This window comes from Capra hircus, chromosome 19, assembly GCF_001704415.2.
Source record: "Capra hircus breed San Clemente chromosome 19, ASM170441v1, whole genome shotgun sequence".
Classification (NCBI taxonomy): domain Eukaryota; kingdom Metazoa; phylum Chordata; class Mammalia; order Artiodactyla; family Bovidae; genus Capra; species Capra hircus.
Window position 1 is genome coordinate 6099188 of NC_030826.1, and position 23639 is coordinate 6122826.

Sequence of the window (23639 nt, forward strand, 5' to 3'; positions counted from 1 at the left end):
GCAGAGAGTTGACTCATTGGAAAAGTCTCTGATGCTGGGAGGTATTGGGGGCAGGAAGAAAAGGGGATGACAGAGGATGAGATGGCTGGATGGCATCACCGACTCTATGAACATGAGTCTGAGTGAACTCTGGGAGTTGGTGATGGACAGGGAGGCCTGGCGTGCTGCAATTCATGGGGTCGCAAAGAGTCGGACAAGACTGAATGGCTGAACTGACTGACTGATGCCTTAGAAAGACACAGTAAGTGAAACCAATACAATATTGTAAAGTAATTAACCTCCAATTAAAATAAATAAATTAAAAAATTATTATGCCTGAAAAAATAAATAAATTAATTAATTAAATAAAGAGAAAAAAAGACACAATAAGTGAAACAAACAAAATTCTTTGCCTTCCTGGAGTCCACATTTCAATGGATAAAAAACATTGTCGTTTGGGAGATATAATATCAAACTATAAATTTAAAAAATTGTTTCATTTTTGGCTGCACTGGTCCTCACTGCCACACGCGGGCTTTCTCTAGTCGTGGCAAGCAGGGGCTGCCCTTCGTTGCGGTGCATGGGCTCCTCATTGCAGTGACTTTTCCTATTGTAATGCACAGGCTCCGGGAATGTGGGCTTCAGTGTTGCAGCATATGGGCTCACTAGTTGCAGCTCCTGGGCTCTAGAGAGCAGGCTCTAGAGAGCAGGCTCAGTAGCTGTGGTTCATGGGCCTGGTTTCTCTGCAACATGTGGAATCTTTCTGGATCTAGGATCAAACCCGTGTCCCATGCATTGACAGGCAGATCCTTATCCACTGTACAACCATAGAAATATAAAAGTTTTTAAAAGTAAGTTGCTGAATTTGTCAAAGATGGGTAGAATTTATTTCCTTACTCCTATAAGCAGTTCTAATCCCCTGTTTGACTTTTTACTTTAGTGCTACAAATATTAGTATTTATTCTTTTACTGAAATATCTTAACATTGACCTCCACTGTTACCTCAGACAGAATATATTGTCCTTACCATTAACATAACATCCTATGCCCAAAGTTAAATTTTATGAGGAGAAGCAACTAGATGCATTGCTTAGTTTTCTTTTTTCCCAAATGACTAAAAAATGGAGATTGGGAAGTGCTAAATCTTGGAGCTAAAGCTTCCTCCATGGTTGTGTCTTTCCTTCTCCTTGTCTTCTCATCAGCAGGCATTTTTTATTCACTAAGAAAGCCACATTTGAAAGTAAAAATGTAAAATAGAATCTGATAAAAGCAGTAACCAACAGCTTGTATTTTTGCTTCAAAGCAAAAATATGGCACCCGGGCTCTGCTTCTTCCCATTTCTGCATGTCAGTGTCATAAATGAATTTTTTGTATAGACAATGTCATGTTTAGTGGGTTCCAGTCCAGATAGTTATCCACAGAGCTCCTGTAAGATACCCTCTGTGGACTTTTCACAGGTACAGCCTTTCCAGAGCTGCATTAGCCCCAGCCTTGCTTTACTGCTTCTGAGTCCCCAGCTGGTCACAGCTGCTTGTGCTGATACTCCCATCTAGAGGCTCAGCTCTCTCACCTGCTGTAGATAGAGATGAACAATGCAGCGTGACTGCTACTTCAGGTTGGTATTTTATATTATCCTAGACGTGAGACTCTGAGCCCAGGTGACTGAGGGACTCTACACTACTTGCCACTAACTAGATCTGAGACCTTCTAGTTGGATCGGTTACTAGGAGGGATGGGTAAGACTTGGCTGCAGATCACTTCGTCTGCTTTCTTCCCCTACATTCACCCAGTCCAGGCTAGAGCTGCAGCCCTGATGCCCTGTCCTCTGTAAAATCAGTTTACAGCCCTAGTTCACTAGTCCAGGTTCTGGCTGTAGTGACCCAGTTACTGACATTGACATTTTTGTTTTGAACAACACCTTGGAGAGTCTGTCCACCCAGCCTTCCAGTTTCTCAGTGTCTACCAGTCTAAATCTAGCTCCACTGACTGGAGGCAAGTTGTTGGTACAGCCTTTTCCAAAATGAAGATGAAGACAGGTACAGCACAGGAACACTGGGCATGACCTGATAACTAGCACCTCTGGAGCTATCCCTTGTTTCCCACCTTGATGCATATGTTTCAAGCTAACTCCTTCTCCATCCCCAGCTCACCTAACAATACTGTAGGAAGCTGGTGCTAAGTCACTTCAGTCGTGTCCAACTCTGTGTGACCCTATGGACTGCAGCCTGGCAGGCTCTCTGTCCAGGGGATTCTCCAGGCAAGAATACTGGAGTGGGTTGCTGTGACCTCCTCCAGGGGATCTTTTGAACCAAGGATTACACACTCAACTCTTACACCTACCTGCATTGGTAGGTGGATTCTTTACCACTAGCATCACCTGGAAAGCCCACGTAGGAAGCAGGGGTATCCTAGAATTTCTTCGGAACTAGTTTGAGGCCCCATTAAACACCCTCTTGTAACATCTTGAAATTCACATTTCCAGATTCCTTGGTGTTCCCAAAGCATGGCATGGATTTCAATTGTCACCAGCTCCTTTCAATGTTTCCATATTTTTCTTTCATCTCTTCTCTAGTGATTCCTTGAAAAAATCTGACTTTGGTTATACAAATGAATTGGGAGGGGAAGAAGGAATCTGGAGCAGAAAGGGAAAGTGCAGTTCAGAATAGGCTTGTTTAGATAACTAGATGACTCTTACCTTGGGAAAGTTGCCTACATTCCCATCGACTTCATAGGTATTTTAAAGTGTCCTTTTTTCTTGCTTAATAAAAAGAGCAATGTGGCCCAAGTGTATAACTCATTGTCACATACAGGTGGTACTAGATATTTATCTTTTCATCCATGTCCAAACAGGGTATATGTCTTCTAATATAATTTAAAGCACAGTGAGACAACTATTCTTTTTGTTTGTTTGTTTTTATTTTTTTAAATATAAATTTACTTATTTCAATTGGTTAATTACTTTACAATATTGTATTGGTTTTGCCATACATCAACATGAATCCACCACAGGTATACACGTGTTCTCCATCCTGAACCCCCTCCTTCCTCCCTCCCCATACCATCCTTCTGGGTCGTCCCAGTGCACCAGCCCCCAAATTTCCTTCTTTTAATATATCCATGATTCTCCAAGTCAGACTGTATTTCAGTTAAGTTACTCAGTCATCTCTGACTCTTTGCGAACCTATAAACTGCAACATGCCAGGCATCAGAACTTGCTGAGACTCTTGTCCATCGAGTTGGTGATGTAATCCAACTATCTCATCCTCTGTCATTTCCTTCTTCTCCTGCCCTCAATCTTTCCCAGCATCAGTGTCTTTTCAAATGAGTCAGTTCTTCACATCAGGTGGCCAAAATATTAGAGCTTCACCTTCAGCATCAGTCCTTCCAATCAGTTCTTCAGGACTGATTTCCTTTAGGATGGACTGGTTGGAGCTCCTGGCAGTCCAAGGGACTCTCAAGAGTCTTCTCCAACACCACAGTTCAAAAGCATCAATTCTTCAGTGCTCAGCTTTCTTCACAGTCCAACTCTCATATCCATACACAACTACTGGAAAAACCATTGCTTTGTATATATGGATCTTTGTTGGCAAAGTAATGTCTCACTTTTTAATATGCTGTCTATGTTTGTCACAGCTTTTCTTCCCAGAAGTAAGAATCTTTTAATTTCATGGCTACAGTCACTGTATGCAATGATTTTGGGAACCAAGAAAATAAAGTCTCTCACTGTTTCCATTGTTTCCCCATCTGTTTGCCATGAAGTGATAGAACCAGATGCCATGATCTTGGTTTTTGAATGTTGAGTTTTATGCCAGCTTTTTAAATCTCTTTCACTTTCATCAAGAGGCTCTTTAATTTCTCTTCACTTTCAGCCATAAGGGTGGTGTCACTGTATATCTGAGGTTATTGCTGCTTCTTCCAGCAGTCTTGATTCCAGTTTGTGCTTTACCCAGCATGGCATTTCACTTTTCGTATAAGTTAAATAAGCAGGGTGGCAATATACAGCCTTGACATACTCCTTTCTCAATTTGGAGACAGTCCATTGTTCCATGTCTAATTCTAGCTATTGCTTCTTGACCTGCATACAGATTTCTCATGAGGCAGGTAAGGTGATCTAATATTCCCATCTCTTTAAGAATTTTCCACAATTTTGTGATCCACACAGTCAAAGGCTTTAGCCTAGTCAGTGACACAGAAGTAGATATTTTCTGGAACTCTTACTTTTTCTATGATCCAACAAATGTTGGCAATTTGATCTCTGATTCCTCTGCTATTTCTAAATCCATCTTGAACATCTGGAGGTTCTTGGTTCACATACTGTCGAAGCATGGCTTGGAGAATTTTGAGCATTACTTTGCTAGTATGTGAGATGAGAGCAATTATGTCCTAGTTTGACTATTCTTTGGCATTGCCTTTCTTCAGGGTTGGAGGAAAACTGACATTTTCCACTCGTGAGGACACTGCAGTGTTTTCCAAATTTGCTGGCTTATTGAGTGCAGCACTTCCACAGCATCATCTTTTAGGATTTGAAATAGCTCAACTGGAATTACATCACCTCCACTAGCTTTGTTGGTAATGATGCTTCCTAAGGCTCACGTGACTTTGCACTCCAGGATGTCTGGCTCTAGGTGAATGATCACACCATCGTGGTTATCTGGGTCATTAAGATCTTTTTTGTATAGTTTTTCTGTATATTCTTGCCACCTCTTCTTAGTGTCTTCTCCTGTCAGGTTCATACCATCTCTGTCCTTTATTATGTCCATCTTTGCATGAAATGTTCCCTTGGTATCTCTAATTTTCTGGGAGAGATCTTGATCTTTCCCATTCTATTGTTTTCCTCTATTTCTTTACATTGATCACTGAGGAAAGCTTTCTTATCTCTTCTTGCTATTCTTTGAAACTCTACATTCAAATGGGTATATCTTTCCTTTTCTCCTTTGCCTTTCACTTCTCTTCTTTTCTCAGCTATTTGTAAGGCCTCGTCAGACAACCATTTTGCCTTTTTGCATTTCTTTTTCTTGGGGATAGTTATTTATTTATTTATTTATTTTAATTGGAGGCTAATTACCACCATCTTCTGTATATAACATTTTATGAACCTCTGTCCATAGTCCTTCATGCACTCTGTCTATCAGATCTAATTCTTTAATCTATTTGTCACTTCCATGTAAGGGATTCGATTTAGGTCATACCTGAATGGTCCAGTGGTTTTCCCTACTTTCTTCAATTTAAGTCTGAATTTGACAATAAGAAGTTCATGATTTGAGCCATGGTCAGGTCCCAGTCTTGTTTTTGCTGACTCTATAGGGCGTCTTCATCTTTGGCTGCAAAGAATATAATCAATCTGATTTCAGTATTGACGATCTGGTGATGTGTAGAGTCTTCTCTTGCATTGTTGGAAGTGGGTGTTTGCTATGACCTTCTTGGTAAAACTTTGTTATCCTTTGTCTTCCTTCATTTTGTACTCCAACACCAAACTTGCCTGTTACTCCAGATGCCTCCTGACTTCTTACTTTTTCATTCCAGTCCTCTATGATGAAAAGGACATCCTTTTCTGGTATTAGTTCTAGAAGGTCTTGTAGGTCTTCATAGAACCACTCAACTTCAGTTTCTTCAGCATTACTGGTTGGGGCATAGACTTGGATTACTGTGACATTGAATGGTTTTCCTTGGAAATGAACGATCATTCTGTCATTTTTGAAACTGCATCCAAGTATTGCATTTCAGACTCTTATTGACTATGAGGGTTACTCCATTTCTTCTAAGGGACTTTGGCCCACAGTCGTAGATGTAATGGTCATCTGAATTAAATGGTCATCTAAATTTAATTTGCCCATTTCAGTCCATTTTAGTTCACTGATTCCTAAAATGTCAATGCTCACTCTTTCCATTTATTGTTTGACCACTTTCAATTTACCTTGAGTCGTGGACCTAACATCCCCAGTTCCTATGAAATATTGTTCTTTACAGCATTGGACTTTACTTCCATCAGCAGTCACATCCTCAACTGGGCATTGTTTTGCTTTGGTTCAGCCTCTTCATTCTTTGTGGAGCTATTTCTCTACTCTTCTCCAGTAGCATATTGGATATCTGCTGATCTGGGGAGTGCATCTTTCAGCGTCATATTTTTGTGCCTTTTCGTACTGCTCACAGGGTTCTCAAGGCAAGAATATTGAAGTGGTTTGCCATTCCCTTCTCCAGTGGACCACATTTTGTCAGAACGCTTGGCCATAACCCATCTGTCTTGGGTGGACCTACACAGCATGGCTCATACTTTCATTGAGTTAGACAAGGCTGTGGTCCATGTGATCAGTTTGGTTAGTTTTCTGTGATTGTGATTTTCATTCTGTCTGCCCTCTGAAGGAGAGGAATAAAAGGCTTGTGGGAGCTTCCTGATGGGAGGAACTGGCTGTGAGGGCATCAGTGTCTTGCTCTGATGGGTGGATAATTCTTTAATCCAATTTTCTGTTGGTTGGAGGGGCTGTGTTCCCTCCCTATAGTTAAGACTGAGATGAACCCCTTCAAAAGGACTTATGCCAGCCCTCCCCGAGGCTCCCTGAATACTGTGGTATTCAGTGCCCCTGACCCCAAGGAAAGCCACGTTGACTCAGTAGTATCTTCCATTTCCTTCACATCTAGAAGCCTTCCCATTTTCTCACCCCTCTGTCTTTCCCCAGATCAAGACCTTTGCCTGTCTAGTTTTGCTTCTTTTCCTGGATTCCTCCCTATTCTTTGGCTCAGCCAGGTCCACTTCTCCAGACCCACTCACCACTGTCTCTGCTCCACATTAACTCCATCTCCCCTAAGTCACACCTTCTATCCAGCTCTTTTTGGGTCCCTGCCAATCACACAGGACCACCCTCTTGCTCCCACCTGCACCACACATACCAAGCCTTTCCTGGGCCTCCCATGCAGGGAGAATTGCTGTATCAATGGAACAATGGCCTATGCTGCTTGCTGCTTCTCTGAGGTGCAGCTTAGGAATGTCTGCGTGGAGCTCCAGCAGTCCAGGGTAGGTGGGGATGTCTGGGAGCTCTTGGTGAAGAGCATGGGCTGCAGCTAAACCAGCTTTTAGCTTTTGGTGGGCTAAAGTCACATGGAGCAGCAGCGGGAGGAGTGGGGTGGTGGGGTGAGAGGGTTAGGGCTCTGGGTATGGAGATTATCGGACTGTAGCCAGAAGTCCAAACCCCGCGGGTCTTCTGGAGCCCAGAGGAGCAGGACTGAGGTGCCTCCAGCTGACCTTGCATCCTACAGGTCTCAGGGAGTGCAGAGGTCATCAGAATTTAGTTTCAGATCTGAGGCCTGGGAAAGTAGTTTGTTTGAGAAGGTTCAGTTCAGTTCAGTTCAGTTCAGTTCAGTCGCTCAGTCGTGTCTGACTCTTTGCGACCCCATGAATCGCAGCGTGCCAGGCCTCCCTGTCCATCACCAACTCCCGGAGTTCACTCAGAGTTGCGTCCATCAAGTCAGCGATGCCATCCAGCCATCTCATCCTCAGTCGTCCCCTTCTCCTCTGAGAAGGTTAATAATAGAGTTAAAACCTGGATGGGCTGATTCTTAGCCCTATGCACTTGCCTGCAAAGAACGTGAAACTGCACTCCTGGTGGACAGCAGTGCTGTTTGTGTTGCAAGGAGTATTTTAGGATTAAATTTAGGTAAAAAAGAGACTGGATTATTCAGACAGAGAGTTGATGTGCAGGGTGACTTGTGGGGTGAGGAGGGTTGCTGAGAGGAAACCTACTGTCATCTCTAGTCATTTTACTGACTTGCCACATTTGGCAGCTGCCCTCTTCCTTATAAATTAATTACACTTAAGGTAACCGGCCAGGTGGAATGATGACCTGTCATCAGTTGCTTTGTGTGTTAGCTACTGCATGATAAGTAGGTAAAAAGTCACCTTTAGGCAAGGTAAATGCAGGTTTCCTGGCAGAGATCAGAGTATTAAACTGTTAGAGTAGGGAGAAGCTCTGAATGTTTGTGTCCCAGGGTCACTGGGTACAACAGGATGAGCAGGAAGCTCAGATTAGAATTAATTTCTGAGTCATTTCAGCAGTTGCCTTGCTGCAAAAATGAACATGTTTTCAGACAACTTCCTTTTATCTTCCCTCCACTCATTTTCCATACCAGCCACACCCAGGCATTTATCAAGTGTCATTTCACTGCTCAGATATGTCTGATGTCTGGTCTATCTTTCTTTTTTTTTCCTTTTCCACTTTGGTTGACACCTCTCACCTAGAATTGCTGTGGCCTCTTAACTAGCTTCTCGTTCTTCCATCTTTCTGATCCCTTCCATCCTATGCATTTACAGCCCAGTCAAGCACCCGAAAGGAAGATTGCAATCTTATCAAGCCCCTTTCAGTGTCCCTGTTGAGTGCAGAGTTAATAATAATAATACCTACAGTGAAAACTAATACATTTTATGCTTTCTTAAGCTTTGGGCACTAAATGCTTTGCAGATGTTGACTTACTCAATCTTCATGTCAACCCTATATCGTAAGGTTCTATGCACCATGTTGTAAGGTCCTAAGTATTGTATGTAAGGTACTGTGCTTGGGTATGTATAAAGATTATGTTGATTGCTAAAGACTCAAACAGGGACTGGAACTCATCTGTCTAGGTCCAGACATGTGCCAAAAATACACTCTTGTGTTGACTCTTTTAAAGAGGGCAAGTGCTGGTAAGTGGGCTATGCCCACTAACCTGTTGTCCTGTTTTACTGTCTATGACTCATCCACATCCCTCCTCTCCTCCAGTCAACACGAGTTATATCAATTACACAATGCATGCCCCCCTACAGGTTTGCATTCATTTGCTTTTGTGCCTTTCATCCCATAGCATCCATTGCCTGAGCTGAGAAAGAGTGATTGGCTTTTTTTTGTGTATTTTTTCCATTGTGTATTGTTATGTAACAGGGTCCTCCTCCCCCCTGTAGGGAGGATATGAGTGTATTTAGAATAGTTTCTGTTCCTTCCAACCATAATATAAAATACATCTTATTTCTGCCTGTTCTGGGCATGACGGCAGTCATGAAACTTTGATGTAAGCCACAAGTCCTTGCAAGGAATTTCATAATGTGGAGGTCATATGATTCCCATAGGTGTGCCCTTGAGCCTTCACAGCTAGATGGAGGGTCATGGCTCCATGGCCACAGTGATCTTCATCTGTATTAAATGTCAAGAGGCCCTGTTGTCTTGATTACAAGCTCTTTTCTAGAATCCCTGTTGGATTCTAGCATACTGAGTATTATATTTTGCTGCCTGACCCATTTTGCTAGAGCATCACTTTCTGTCCAGGTTCACTCCCATCCTTTACTTTCCTCCTGGAAGAGAATTCCCTCGAAGAGCCATTTAATAAATCTTGTCTTCAGAATACCACTTCACATCAAAGGTGCATTCACTTGTCCCACACTCTGCCTAGACTTGCACTTGCCTCCTTTATAGCCCTTTGACCTCCTCTTTGTCTTATGAGCCCATATGGTTTCATCCACCATGAATGTTTTTGCATTGTACACCCCTTCTTCCTCCTCCACCCACTTCCCTGCCTGGAGTCTTTTTACCATTTTACATATATGCATAAAGTTTTGGGTCCCCAGGTGCTTGACTGGAGGTCAGATCAGACCAGAACAATCTGGCCCCTCTGTCAATCTTCACCTTGGCTAACATACTTGATTTAGTGATTCTAGGCCAGGTTTCTCATTGCAATCTTTTCCTTCTAGCATTTTAAATTCCTCCAACTGGAGTACATAGAGTGGATCTGTTTGGGACTCTTCAATACTGAGTGACCAGTGTGTGTGTGTGGGGGTCTTATTGATCCACCCAACTTTTGATAGTGCTTCATTAAGACCTTTAATTAAATCCCATCCATAGGCACTTCATTAATCTTGTTTCTTAATAACAATCTAAGATTTCCACTCTGCTAGAATGAGCCCCTTGATTCTCCCTGTCTCTCCTGATTTCTTGTTAATGTAAGATCCATAGGAGAATCTAAGACAAGTAACCTGATAAGTCTTCTTGAATTGCTCAATTTCACATCAGTGAGGTTTCATGTGATGCCCATGCAAAAGGAATCCTCTTCAACATTTTTTGCCAAATTTTTGCTGTGTCAGGAGCATATTTGATGGATGAATATCCCGACCACAATAATGGCAGTCCATCACAGTTTGGTACAATCATATTAGTTGCTTAATCAAGGGTGTCCCATCTGGAATTTATAGAATAGGAAGAATCACACAGTTCCCCTTCTCAGACTTTCTAGTGACTTTATCCAGCTGAAACAGGCTGGCTGTTCCTTAGAGGATGATCTGCTGTGAGTCTGGATCATATACAGCTGTCTATGACTGGCTTAGGAGCCATAGTGAGGTGTGATCATGATTTAAATGATGCTATAACGAAGTTGTTATCCCAAGATGTGAAAAGACTGTAAGACATGTAGAGGCATTTGAAAGAGTTTGCAATGTAACAAATTACATTATATTTTATTTTTTAATAAATTTATTCATTTTATTTTTAAAATATAAATTTATTTATTTTAACTGGAGGTTAATTACTTTACAATATTGTAGTGGTTTCACCATACACTGATATGAATCAGCCATGAGTGTACATGTGTTCCCCATCCTGAATACCCCTCCCACCTCCCTCCCCATCCCATCCTTCTGGGTCATCCCAGTGCACCAGCCCCAAGCACCCTGTCCCATGCATTGAACCTGGATTGGTGATATATTTCACATATGATAATATACATGTTTCAATGTCATTTTCCCAAATCATCCCACCCTCTCTCTCTCCTACAGAGTCCAAAAGACTGTTCTATACATCTATGTCTCTTTTGCTGTCTTGCATATAGGGTTCTCATTACTATCTTTATAAATTCCATATATATGCATTAATATACTGTATTGATGTTTTTCTTTCTGGTTTACTTCACTCTGTATAATAGGTTCCAGTTTCATCCACCTCATTAGAACTGATTCAAATGTATTATTTTTAATGTGTGACTAATACTCCATTGTGTATATGTACCACAGCTTTCTTATCCATTCATCTGCTGATGGACATCTAGGTTGTTTCCATGCCCTGGCTATTATAAACAGTGCTGTGATGAATATTGTGGTACACGTGTCTCTTTCAATTTTGGTTTCCTCAGTGTGTATACCCATCAGTGGAATTGCTGGGTCATATGGCAGTTCTATTTCCAGTTTTTTAAGGAATCTCCATACTGTTCTTCATAGTGGCTGTACTAGTTTGCATTCCCACCAGCAGTGTAAGAGGGTTTCCTTTTCCCCAGCATGTATTGCTTGTACACTTTTGGATCGCAGCCATTCTGACTGGCGTGAAATGGTCCCTCATTGTGGTTTTGATTTGCCTTTCTCTGATAATGAGTGATGTTGAGCATCTTTCATGTGTTTGTTAGCCATCTGTATGTCTTCTTTGGAGAAATGTTTGTTTAGTTCTTTGGCCCATTTTTTGATTGGGTCATTTATTTTTCTGAAATTGAACTGCAGGAGTTGCTTATATATCTTTGAGATTAGTTGTTTGTCAGTTGCTTCATTTGCTATTATTTTCTCCCATTCTGAAGGCTGTTTTTTCACCTTGCAAATAGTTTCCTTTGTTGTGCAGAAGCTTTTAAGTTTAATTAGGTCCCATTTGTTTATTTTTGCTTTTATTTCCAGTATTCTGGGAGGTGGGTCATAGAGGATCCTGCTGTGGTTTATGTTGGAGAGTGTTTTGCCTATGTTCTTCTCTAGGAAGTTTTTAGTTTCTGATCTTACGCTTAGATCTTTAATCCATTTTTAGTTTATTTCTGTGTATGGTGTTAGAAAGTGTTCTGGTTTCATTCTTTTCCAACCGGTTGACCAGTTTTCCCAGCACCACTTGTTAAAGAGATTGTCTTCTCTCCATTGTATATTCTTGCCTCCTTTGTTAAAGATAAGGTGTGCATAGGTGCATAGATTTATCTCTGGGCTTTCTATTTTGTTCCATTGATCTATATTTCTGTCTTTGTGCCAGTACCACACTGTCTTGATGACTGTTGCTTTGTAGTAAAGCCTGAAGTCAGGCAGGTTGATTCCTCCAGGTCCATTCTTCTTTCTCAAGATTGCTTTGGCTATTTGAGGTTTTTTGTATTTCCATACAAATTGTGAAATTATTTGTTCTAGTCTGTGAAAAATACCGTTGGTAGCTTGATTGCAGTGAACCTACAGATTGCTTTGTGTAGTATACTTATTTTCACTATATTGATTCTTCCAATCCATGAACATGGTATATTTCTCTATCTATTTGTGTCCTCTTTGATTTCTTTCATCAGTGTTTTATGGTTTTCTATAGATAGGTTTTTTTGATTCTTTAGGTAGATATATTTCTAAGTATTTTATTCTTTTCATTGCAATGGTGAATGGAATTGTTTCCTTAATTTCTCTTTCTATTTTCTCATTGTTAGTGTATAGGAATGCAAGGGATTTCTGTGTGTTAATTTTATATCCTGCAACTTTACTATGTTGAATAGTAGTGATGAGAGTGGGCACCCTTGTCTTGTTCCTGACTTTAGGGGAAATGTTTTCAATTTTTTCACCATTGAGGATAATGTTTGCTGTGAGTTTGTCTTATATAGCTTTTATTATGTTGAGGTATGTTCCTTCTATTCCTGCTTTCTGGAGGGATTTTATCATAAATGGATGTTGAATTTTTTCCAAGGCTTTCTCTGCATCTATTGAGAGAATCATATAGTTTAAGAAATGAAGAACCCCAGGGTTAGTAGAAAGAAAGAAATCTTAAAAATTAGAGCAGAAATAAATGCAAAAGAAATGAAAGAGACCGTAGCAGAAATCATCAAAGCAAAAGCTGGTTCTTTGAGAAGATAAATAAAATTGACAAACCATTAGCCAGATTCATTAAGAAACAGAGGGAGAAAAATCAAATCAATAAAATTAGAAATGATAACAGACAACACAGAAACACAAAGGATCATAAGAGACTACTATCAGCAACTATATGCCAATAAAATGGGCAACTTGGAAGAAATGGACAAATTCTTAGAAAAGTACAACTTTCCAAAACTGAACCAGGAAGAAATAGAAAATCTTAGCAGACCCATCACAAGCACGGAGATTGAAACTGTAATTAGGGATCTTCCAGCACACAAAATCCCAGGACCAGACAGCTTCACAGCTGAATTCTACAAAAATTTCGTGAAGAGCTAACACCTATCCTACTCAAACTCTTTCAGAAAACTGCAGAGGAAGGTAAACTTCCAAACTCATTCTATGAGGCCATCATCACCCTAATACCAAAACCTGACAAAGATGCCACAAAAAAAGAAAACTACAGGCCAATATCACTGATGAACATAGATGCAAAAATCCTTAATAAAACTTTAGCAAACAGAATCCAATAATACATTAAAAAGATCATACATCGTGACCAAGTGGGCTGTATCCCAAGGATGCAAGGATTCTTCAATAGCCGCAAATCAATGAATGTAATACACCACATTAACAAATTGAAAAATAAAAACCATGTGATTTCTCCTTCCTATTTGAATGAGATCCTTGCTGGGTATAGTAATCTGTGTTATAGGTTTTTCTCTTTCATCACCTTAAGTATGTCCTGCAATTCCCTTCTGGCCTGAAAAGTTTCTATTGAAAGATCAGCTGTTCCCCTTGTGTGTTATTTGTTGTTTTTCCATTGCTGCTTTTAATATTTGTTCTTTGTGTTTGGTCTTTGGTAATGTGATTAATATGTGTCTTGGGGTGTTTTGCCTTGGTTTTATCCTGTCTGGGACTCTCTGGGTTTCTTGGACTTGGGTGATTATTTCCTTCCCCATTTTAGGGAAGTTTTCAACTATTATCTCCTCAAATATTTTATCATGGTCTTTCTTTTTGTCTTCTTCTTCTGGGACTCCTATGATTCGAATATTGGGGCATTTCACATTGTCCCAGAGGTCTCTGAGGTTGTCCTCATTTCTCTTAATTCTTTTTTCCTCTCTGCTTCATTTATTTCTACCATTCTATCTTCTCTCTCACTTACCTATCTTCTGCCTCCATTATTCTATTGTTGGTCCCCTCCAGAGTGTTTTGATCTCATTTATTGCATCATTCATTATATAGTGACTCTTTTTTATTTTTCCAGGTCCTTGTTAAACATTTATTGCATCTTCTCAGTCCTTGTCTCTGGGTTATTTATCTGTAACTTCATTTTGTTTTCAAGATTTTGGATCATTTTCACTATCATTATTCTGAATTCGTTTTCAGGTAGATTCCCTATCTCTTCCTCTTTTGTTTGGTTTGGTGGGCATTTATCCTGTTCCTTTACCTGCTGAGTATTTCTCTGCTTTTTCTTCTTGTTTATATTGCTGTGTTTGGGGTGGCCTTTCTGTATGCTGGCAGTTTGTGGTTCCTCTTTATTGTGGAGTTTCCTTGCTGTGGATGGGGTTGTACAGGTGGCTTGCCAAGGTTTCCTGGTTAGGGAGGCTTGTGTCAGTGTTCTGGTGGGTAGAGCTGGATTTCTTCTCTCTGGAGTGCAATGAAGTGTCCAGTAGTGAGTTTTGAGGTGTCAATGGGTTTGGTGTGACTTTGAGCAACCTGTATATTGAACCTCAGGGCTATGTTCCTGTGTTGCTGGAGAATTTGTGTGGTATGTCTTGCTCTGGAACTTGTTGGCTCTTGGGTGGTGCTTGGTTTCAGTGTAGTTATGGAGACTTTTGGATGAGCTCTTATCGATTAATGTTCCCTGGAGTCAGGAGTTCTCTGGTGTTCTCAGGTTTTGAACTTAAGCCTCCTGCCTCTGGATTCAGTCTTATTCTTACAGTAGCCTCAAGACTTCTCCATCTATACAGCACTGATGATAAAACATCTAGGTTAATGATGAAAAGTTTCTCCACAGTGAGAGACACCTGGAGAGGTTCACAGAGTTACTTGGAGAAGAGAAGAGGGAGGAGGGAGTTAGAGGTGACCAGGAGGAGAAGAGGGGGAATCAAAAGGGAAGAGAGAAAGCTAGCCAGTAATCACTTCCTTATGTGCTCTCCACAGTCTGGACCCCTCAGAGATGTTAACGGAGTTACACAGAGAAGATAAGAGGGAGGAAGGGGACAGAAGTTACCAGGAGGAAAAGGGTGAGGCGATCAAAAGGAGAGAGGCAGATCCAGCCAGTAATCAGTTCCCTAAGTGTTCTCCACAGCCTGGAACACACAAAGAGACTCACAGAGTTGGGTAGAGAAGAGAAGGGGGAGGGAGGAGATAGAAGCGACCTGGCAGAGAAAAAGGAGAGTCAAAAGGGGGAGAGAGCAATCAAGCCAGTAATCTCACTCCCAAGTAAAAATGGGTACTGAAGATTGGGTTCTTAAATGTACAGAATTAATAACAAATACCAAAAAGCAAAGATTAAAAATGTAGAGTAGAGGTTAGACTCTCAAAAATACAACATTAAAAAAAACAAAACAAAGTCACCAAAATTATAAAATATATATATGAAGTTTGCTTTAAAAATAGGGTCTTTTTTTTTTGCAAGGTAATAGTAGATTATAAAAATGAAAATTAAAGGAGTAATAGAGGACTTAAAATTCAAAAAATTAATTAAACAAATGATAATAGTAAAAATGTATCTAGGAATTTCTCTGGAGCTGTTGCAGACAGTGTGGGGTCAGTTCAGTTTCAGATAGTTCCTTGATCTGGCTTATACTTCTCAAGATTAATAGGCCCCTTCCAATGTAGTCGGTGCTAACTACAGAGTTTTAATCTGTGGCACTTGTCACTTCCAAAGCAGTTCCCTCTGTTTATTTTAGCTTCTTCTGTTTGCTGGTCTCTTCAGTGTTTAATTTCTATCTTGAAACAAGGGGGTGAAGGTGGTCACTTATTTAGGCTCACTTGTTCAGTCATGCTGTGGGGAGGGAGGAACACTGCAAACAAATATCACTGGTATGTGTGGGGAGTGCTCGCAGTGTTTCAGCTGCACTGGGTTTGCCTCTGCTCATGGCATGTGTGCTTTCCCAGTCTACACTTCTCATGCTCTAGGTTGCTCTGCCGGAAACTGTCTGATGTGGGCCCTGCGTTGCGTGCACTTTCCAGGCTAAGCCGCTCAGGTTCAGGTTCTTGAGTACTCCCCAAAGGCGTAGACTCGGTTGGGCCTGTGTTTTGTGCCCTTTCCAGGTCCGGGCAGCTCAGGTGACCAGGTGCTTGGCGAGTGCAGTCACCCCCAGGTGGGTGGTGCATCTTATTGCCTCCCCCATCCCAGCCACTCGGTTTTCTGGGTGTACAACAGGCACATCTTCTCAGGTGTGCCATGTGTCTCTTCTGGGGAGCTGATGTCTGGCTGTGACCCTCCCAGTGGATGTCAACCATCCAGAATTCCAAGAACTCTTGGTTAGCAATGGAGCCTGTTTGCAGTTTGGTAGAGGATGCCTCTCTGGGGCTGCGATTGCCCCTTTCTGGCTCTGGTTGCCCTCGCACGCCTGTCTCCGGCAGGGGATGGGCCAGTCCACAGCTAGTACTCAGTCCTTTGTTCTGTGAGCAGGCCTGGTAATGCCTCGGGTTAAGGCTTTTCACAGGATAGTACTCTTTCTCTTTTTTTCCTCTCTCTCTCTGGCTATACCTCAGTTTGGGTTGCTATCTCACATTAGTTCAGTGAGAACTTGGGCCCAGTCCTTACCCTAAGCAATGCAGACCATGCCTCCCTGTTCAGCCCCCACTTGCTGGTGGCAGCTGTGAGCCCTGGGAGTTGTCACTAGGCACATAATCTGTGGGGTTTAATTATTTATTTATTTATTTTTCCTCCCGGTTATGTTGCCCTCTGAGATTCCAAGATTCCCCACAGACCAGCCAGTGAGAGTGTTTCCTGGTGTTTGGAAACTTCTCTTTTAAGACTCCCTTCCTAGGGCAGATCTCCATCCCTACCTCTTTTGTCTCTCTTTTTAACCTTTATATTCTGTCCTAATTCCTTTCAAAGACAGCGGGCTGACTTTCTGGGTGCCTGATGTCCTCTGCCAGCATTCAGAAGTTGTTTTATGGAATTTGCTCAGCGTTCAAATATTCTTTAGATGAATTTGTGGCGGAGAAAGTGGTCTCCCCATCCTATTCCTCTGCCATCTTAGGACCGCCCCAACAAATTATATTTTAAAATAAAGAAGATCATAGCTTCTTTTTAGTAGACACAAATAATTCTGAATCTTGTTTTCGGACAATGACTATGTTTTACATACAACATTTTTATATCATTTCATTTTCTATTTTCCTGTTAAACCATATAATTTTAGATTTAGAAAGTCTCTTCCATACCCTCTGCCCTATACTATCACCTTGTCATTTTTCTAGGTTTTTTTTTTACTTTTTCTCTCTTTCTCTTTCTTTCTCCCTATATTGTTATGGTAATAACTTATCTTTAGATGGTGTTTTAATATACAAAATGCTATTACATAGAAGTTTTCATTTATCCCTCTCAACAAATCAATATGATAGGCAGAGATGCATTTATTTTCCTATTTTATAGATGGCAATAAGACCCAGAGTTATTAAATGAGCCACACAATACCTCATAATTAGTAACTAGACATGAATCAGTTTACTTTGATAAACTCAATACCAAATATACAGCTTGCTTCAATTCAGAAGTACATTCTCTTTCCAGAAGCTAAGCAAAGCTAGAGCAAAGCTGTTATGTGCTATCCAACATGATATGCCAGGAAGAGCATTTTTTTAGAGGCAGATATTCTTGGATAAAATCTCTGTCCCATTCCATATTATTCATTTATTTGGGAGATATTCACTGAATGCCTCCCATGTAGTAGTGTCTTGACAGGCACTGGGCATAAGGAGGGAGCAGGAAGTTGAAGCTGCTGATTCAGTGAATGAGCTTCTCGAACAACGAACCACATTCATTGATGAGAATAAACTCATAGACTATAATGAAATGACAGCTGAAAAATACTACAAAGAAAGTGAAAGTGTTAGTCACTCAGTCATGTCCAACTCTGTGACTCCATGGACTGCAGCCCGCCAGGCTTCTCTGTCCATGGAATTCTCCAGGCAAGAATACTAACGTGGGTTGCCATTCCCTTCTCCAGGAGAGCTTCCTGACCTAGGGATGGAACCCAGGTCTCCAACACTGCAGGCAGATTCTTTACAATCAGAGCCCCCAGGGAAGCTCACAAAAAAAGTATAGTGGGATAAAAGAGGGGCTATGGCAGAGGGGATATCCAGGGATGATGTGACGTACTTCAGACAAAGTGTATATGGAAAGCTCTTTTTCCAGAGATAACACTGGAGTGGAGATAGACGTGATGAGAGATTGCATCCCACAAATATCTGGAAGAGAAATGGACTAGAGAGTGTTCCTCAAAGCTCAATCACATTAGAATTGCCTGGAGGTCTCTAAGGACATCACCAAGACCTACCCTAGAGCTACAAATTGAATTGAACTGGCATAGAGTTTGGAAGATCCTTTGGAATAACTCTTCTTTCAAATAGATATGTATTATTCCATCCTTCCTCCTTCTGTGTGTGCCTGAGATGCTGGTGCACAAGAATCACCTGCAGGGCCTGTTAAAATTCACAGTGAGACCCCACTCCCAGTTTCTGATTTTGTGGGTCTAGCTTGAGAGTTGGTATTTTACTTCTTTTCCCATCCTTCTCCTCCTCCTCCTCCTTTTTTTTTTTCCCCCCCAGATAAGGAAGCTGAGGTTAAAATAATTCTGAGAAATATCTGGAGAAGGTAAATCTGTAGAGACAGGAAGTGACTTGGTGTTTGTGACTGGGAATGGAAATAGGGAGGCGACTGCAAATGAACAAGAGGTTTCTTTGGCGATATCACAAATGTTCTAAAATTAGACTTGGGGAAGAATTCTCAGTCAGTCAGTCATGTCTGACTCTTTGTGATCCCATGGGCTGTAACCCCTAAGCTCCTCTCTCCATGGAATTTTTAAGGCAAGAATAATGGAGTGGGTTGCCATTTCCTAATCCAGGGGACATTCCTGACCCAGAGATCGAATCCCATCTCCTGTGTCTCCTGTATTGGCAGGCAGATTCTTTACCACTGAGTCACCTAGGAAGCCTGTGGAAGGATGCGTGACTCCATAAATTTACTAAAAATCATTGACTTGTACACTTAAAATGAATAAATTTTATGGTATTTAAATGATACTTCTCCCCTTCTCTTTGCCATGAAGTGATGGGGCCAGATGCCATGATCTGAGTTCATTTAATATTTAGTTTTAAGCTGGTTTTTTCACACTCCCCTTCACCCTCATCAAGAGGTACTTTAGTCCCTCTTCTCTTTCTCAGAGTGGTATCATCTGCATTTCTGAGGTTGTTGATCTTTCTCCTGGTAATCTTGATTCTAGCTTGTGACTCACCCAGCTTGGCATTTCTCATGATGTGCTCTGTTTATAAGTTAAATAAACAGGGTGACAATAAACAGCCTTGAAGTACTCCTTTCTCAATCCTGAACTAGTCAGTTGTTCCATATAGAGTTCTAACTGTTGCTTCTTGACGGGTGTACAGGTTTCTCAGGAGACAGGTAAGATGGTCTGGTATTCCCCTCTCTTTAAGAATTTTCCTCATTTTGCTATGATCCACACAGTCCAAGGCTTTAGTATAGTCAATGAAACAGAGGTAAATGTTCTTTCGGAATTCCCTTGCTTTCTCTGTGATCCAGAGAATGTTGGCAATTTGATCTCTGGTTCCTATGCCTTTTCTAAACCCAACTTGGACATCTGGAAGTTCACGGTTCGCAGAATGCTTAAGCCTTGTGTGTAGGATTTTGAGCATAACCTTACTAGTATGTGAGATTAGTGCAGTTTTCTGGTGGTGTGAACATTCTTTAGTACTGCCCTTCTTGGGAATTGGGATGAGGATTGACCTTTTCCAGTCCTGTGGTCACTGGTGGGTTTTCCAAATATGCTGAAATATTGAGTGCAGCACTTTGATAGCATCAACTTTTGAGGACTGTAAATAGCTCTACTGGAATTCCATTGCCACCATTAGCTTTATTGACAGCAGTGCTTCCTAAGGCCCAGTTGACTCTGCACTCCAGAGTGTCTTTCTCTGGGTGAGTGACAACACCCATGATCATGATCATCCAGTTCATTAAGATCTTTTTTGTACAGTTCTTCTGTGTATTCATTTATTATCAGTAGTCATATGTGCCTGTGAGAGGTGGACTGTAAAGAAGGCAGAGTGCTGAAGAGTTGATGCTTTTGAGCTGTGTGGCTGGAGAAAACACTTGAGAGTCTCCCTGAACAAGGAGATTAAACTAGTCTATCTCAAAGGAAGTCAACCTTTGTAAGTACTGGTGCTAAAACTGAAGTTCCAATACTTTGGCTACCTGATGCAAAGAGCTGACTCATTGGAAAAGACCCTGATGCTGGGAAATATTGAAGGCAGGAGGAGAAGGAGAGGACAGAGTATAAGATGGTTGGATGGCATCACTGACTCAATGGACATGGTTTGAGCAAGCTCCAGGAGTTGGTGATGAACAGGGAAGCCTGGCGTGCTGCAGTCCATGGGGTCTCAAAGAGTTGGAAACAACTAAGCAACTGAACTGAGACATCTCATCAGAAGCCACCCTGCAAGAAACAGGGTGGAATGAAATATATAATGTTTTGAAAGAACAAACCACTGACCTAAAACTCTATATCCAGTGAAACAGTCCTGCAAAATTGAAAAAGAAATAAAAACTTTTTCAGACAAATAAAAACTGAAGGCATTCATCAGCAGCAGACCTGTTCCAGAAAAAAAATGCTTAAAGAAGCTTTTAAGGTGGAAAAAAGTGGTATAGGTCAAGAAGTCAGAGCATCTACATAGAATATAAAAAGTGCCTATTATGTTGTCTTAAAGCTTATGTTGATGCTTTTGAAGTGTGGTGTTGGAGAAGACTCTTGAGAGTCCCTTGGACTGCAAGGAGATCCAACCAGTCCATTCTAAAGGAGATCAGCCCTGGGTGTTCTTTGGAAGGACTGATGCTAAAGCTGAAACTCCAGTACTTTGGGCACCTCATGCAAAGAGTTGACTCATTGGAAAAGACTCTGATGCTTAGAGAGATTGGGGGCAGGAGGAAAAGGGGACAACAGAGGATGAGATGGCTGGATGGCATCACTGACTCGATGGACATGAGTCTGAGTGAACTCCAGGAGTTGGTGATGGACAGGGAGGCTTGGTGTGCTGTGATTCATGGGGTCACAAAGAGTCGGACACGACTGAGCAACTGAACTGAACTGAACTGAATTTCCCCAAAGTGCATTTATTGATGACCATATGTCATATTAGCTCATTGTGTAGGTTAAGTGGGATGACCCCTGTGAAGCACTCAGCCCAGTGCCTGGTATTCAGTAGGCACTCAATGAACATTAGCTATCACTGTTAGCTTACTAGTTCTCTGTAGTCCTTCAGGATAAACCTGTCATGTGTTTTTGGAAAGACCTTAAATATTGAATCAGATTTAGTCAACTTTCTGCATACAGTCATGGTACACACTTCCCAATGGCAGCTGCAGCTTTGACACCTGCTATTGGGTGTGACTCTTGTTGGTGAAAAATGCTTACTTTTCATACCATCTGAGTCTGTAACTTGTCACAGAGGGCTGACAGTGGACAGCTCCCACAATGGTAGATTGGAGAGGCTTCCTGGCCTCTGCAGAATGGAAATGAAATCTTCTATGAGAGGCAAATAGAATTCAGCACACACTTGAGTTGCATTACAGGATTAGAGAGATGTGAGTCATCAAGTGCCTTGATGAATCACAAGTAGTAAGTGATGTAAATGCAGATAAACACGATAATTGAAAAGAATGAATGGTGCCTTTCTCCAGGTCAGGCTGTGGGCTGGGGGTGGGAGAGTTGGGATTACTCCATTGTAGGAATTTATCCTGTGGAGTAATTGCAAATACTAAATGCCAACATTGTGGGATTTTAATGTTTCTCATAAATAAATGCATTAGCTTTTACATAATTTATTCTGCTTAGGACAAATAAGGGTGTTAGAGGCAACTTTGTTTCTCTAAATATATGTTAACCCTATGAATGCAGTTGAAAAAATGCAGTTTTTTAATGCACTTGAACCACTACTAGTTATAAATATTCAGACTGATTTTTAGACAAATTAGATAAAACAGCAGAGCATATCAAAAATAATGATGACAATAGCAAATTGCTTAAACATGCCTTCATATCACCTCTGTTTCTACCCTGAAACAGTGGAGGTAATGAGATGCTTATTTCATCATTGTGAGTATTTACCTCCCAGCACCGTTATGAGCTTAGAACAGGTGCTCCAAAGATGCTAGTTCTTCCCATATGTGCATTATGTTACAGTTCTGAACCCCCAGTTCCTTAATCTGACAAAAGAAGATCATTTTTATACCTACATTGTTAGTGAAAATGATATATAATACATACTAGTTACTTGTAATGTACTAGGCACCAAAGTAAGAGCTTTAGATGGACTACCTAACTTAGCCTTCACAATCATTCCTCTACATAGAGACTCTTTCCAGACCCACTTTGAAGCTGAGGAAAGCAAGGCAAGCAGGTGGAAGAGTTTAGAACACATCTGGGGTGTGACTCTAAGCTCCTGCTATAATTACCATGCTGTATTCTTGGCTATGGGAGTTTTGAAATGACTCTGGCATAATATGAGAAAAGAAAACACAGCCTAATTCACCTTACTCCATTCCTGGCTTTTCTTTAGTCCTTGTCTCAAGACCCCAGAAGCAGCACCTAAAAAATACCTCTTCTAGCGGTTGGAAGCCTATTGCAGAAGCACACTAGGCTGGAGGACTCAGGGGATCATCTCAGTGGAAGGGCCATCCTGGGTGGTTAAAGGCAGGAACCCTGGCTTGGAAACTGGAAGGAACAGTTTCCCATCAGGCTTTGCCAGCAAGAGTGTCATTGCCTTACTCTTGGCTAGGAAATGACATATTTTACATAAGCATCTAAGATCCCTTACAACTCTAATATTCTGTGCTGTCTTTATTGGAATCATTAATTTATGATTTGGAACAATGGCTTGGAGTAAATGTGTGAAGAGACTAGAGCTAGATTAAGACACATTTGGGAAGAAGGGGCTGATGTCACCCTCTTTCTGGCTATCTCAAGCCCTGGTCAATATCACAGATCTTTGTTGAGATTACAGGAGATAATGAACCTAAAACTGGAAACTACACTGTGTTTAGAGAAATAAATGTTAGTATTATTGAAAGAATTTATAGCAGGTCAAATTAAAAGACATTTGCTCCTTGGAAGAAAAGCTATGACCAACCTAGACAGCATGTTAAAAAGCAAAGACATTACTTTGCCAATAAAGGTCTGCATAGTCAAAGCTATGGTTTTTCCAGTGGTCATGTATGGATGTGAGAGTTAGACTGTGAAGAAAGCTGAGGGCCGAAGAATTGATGCTTTTGAACTGTGGTGTTGGAGAAGACTCTTGAGAATCCCTTAGACTGCAAGGAGATCCAACCAGTCCATCCTAAAGGAAATCAGTCCTGACTATTGGAAGGACTGATGCTGAAGCTGAAACTCTAATACTTTGGCCACCTGATATGAAGAACTGACTCGTTTGAAAAGACATGATGCTAGGAAAGATTGAAGGTGGGAGAAGAAGAGGATGACAGAGGATGAGATGGTTGGATGGCATCACCGACTCAATGGACATGAATTTGAGTAAACTCTGGGAGTCGGTGATGGAG

At 41.2% G+C, this 23639-nt stretch overlaps 1 pseudogene; it reads left to right on the top strand.

Moving 5' to 3' along the window:
• The window catches only part of LOC102183099, a 37415-nt pseudogene continuing 20692 nt past the window's right edge, over positions 6917 to 23639 (top strand).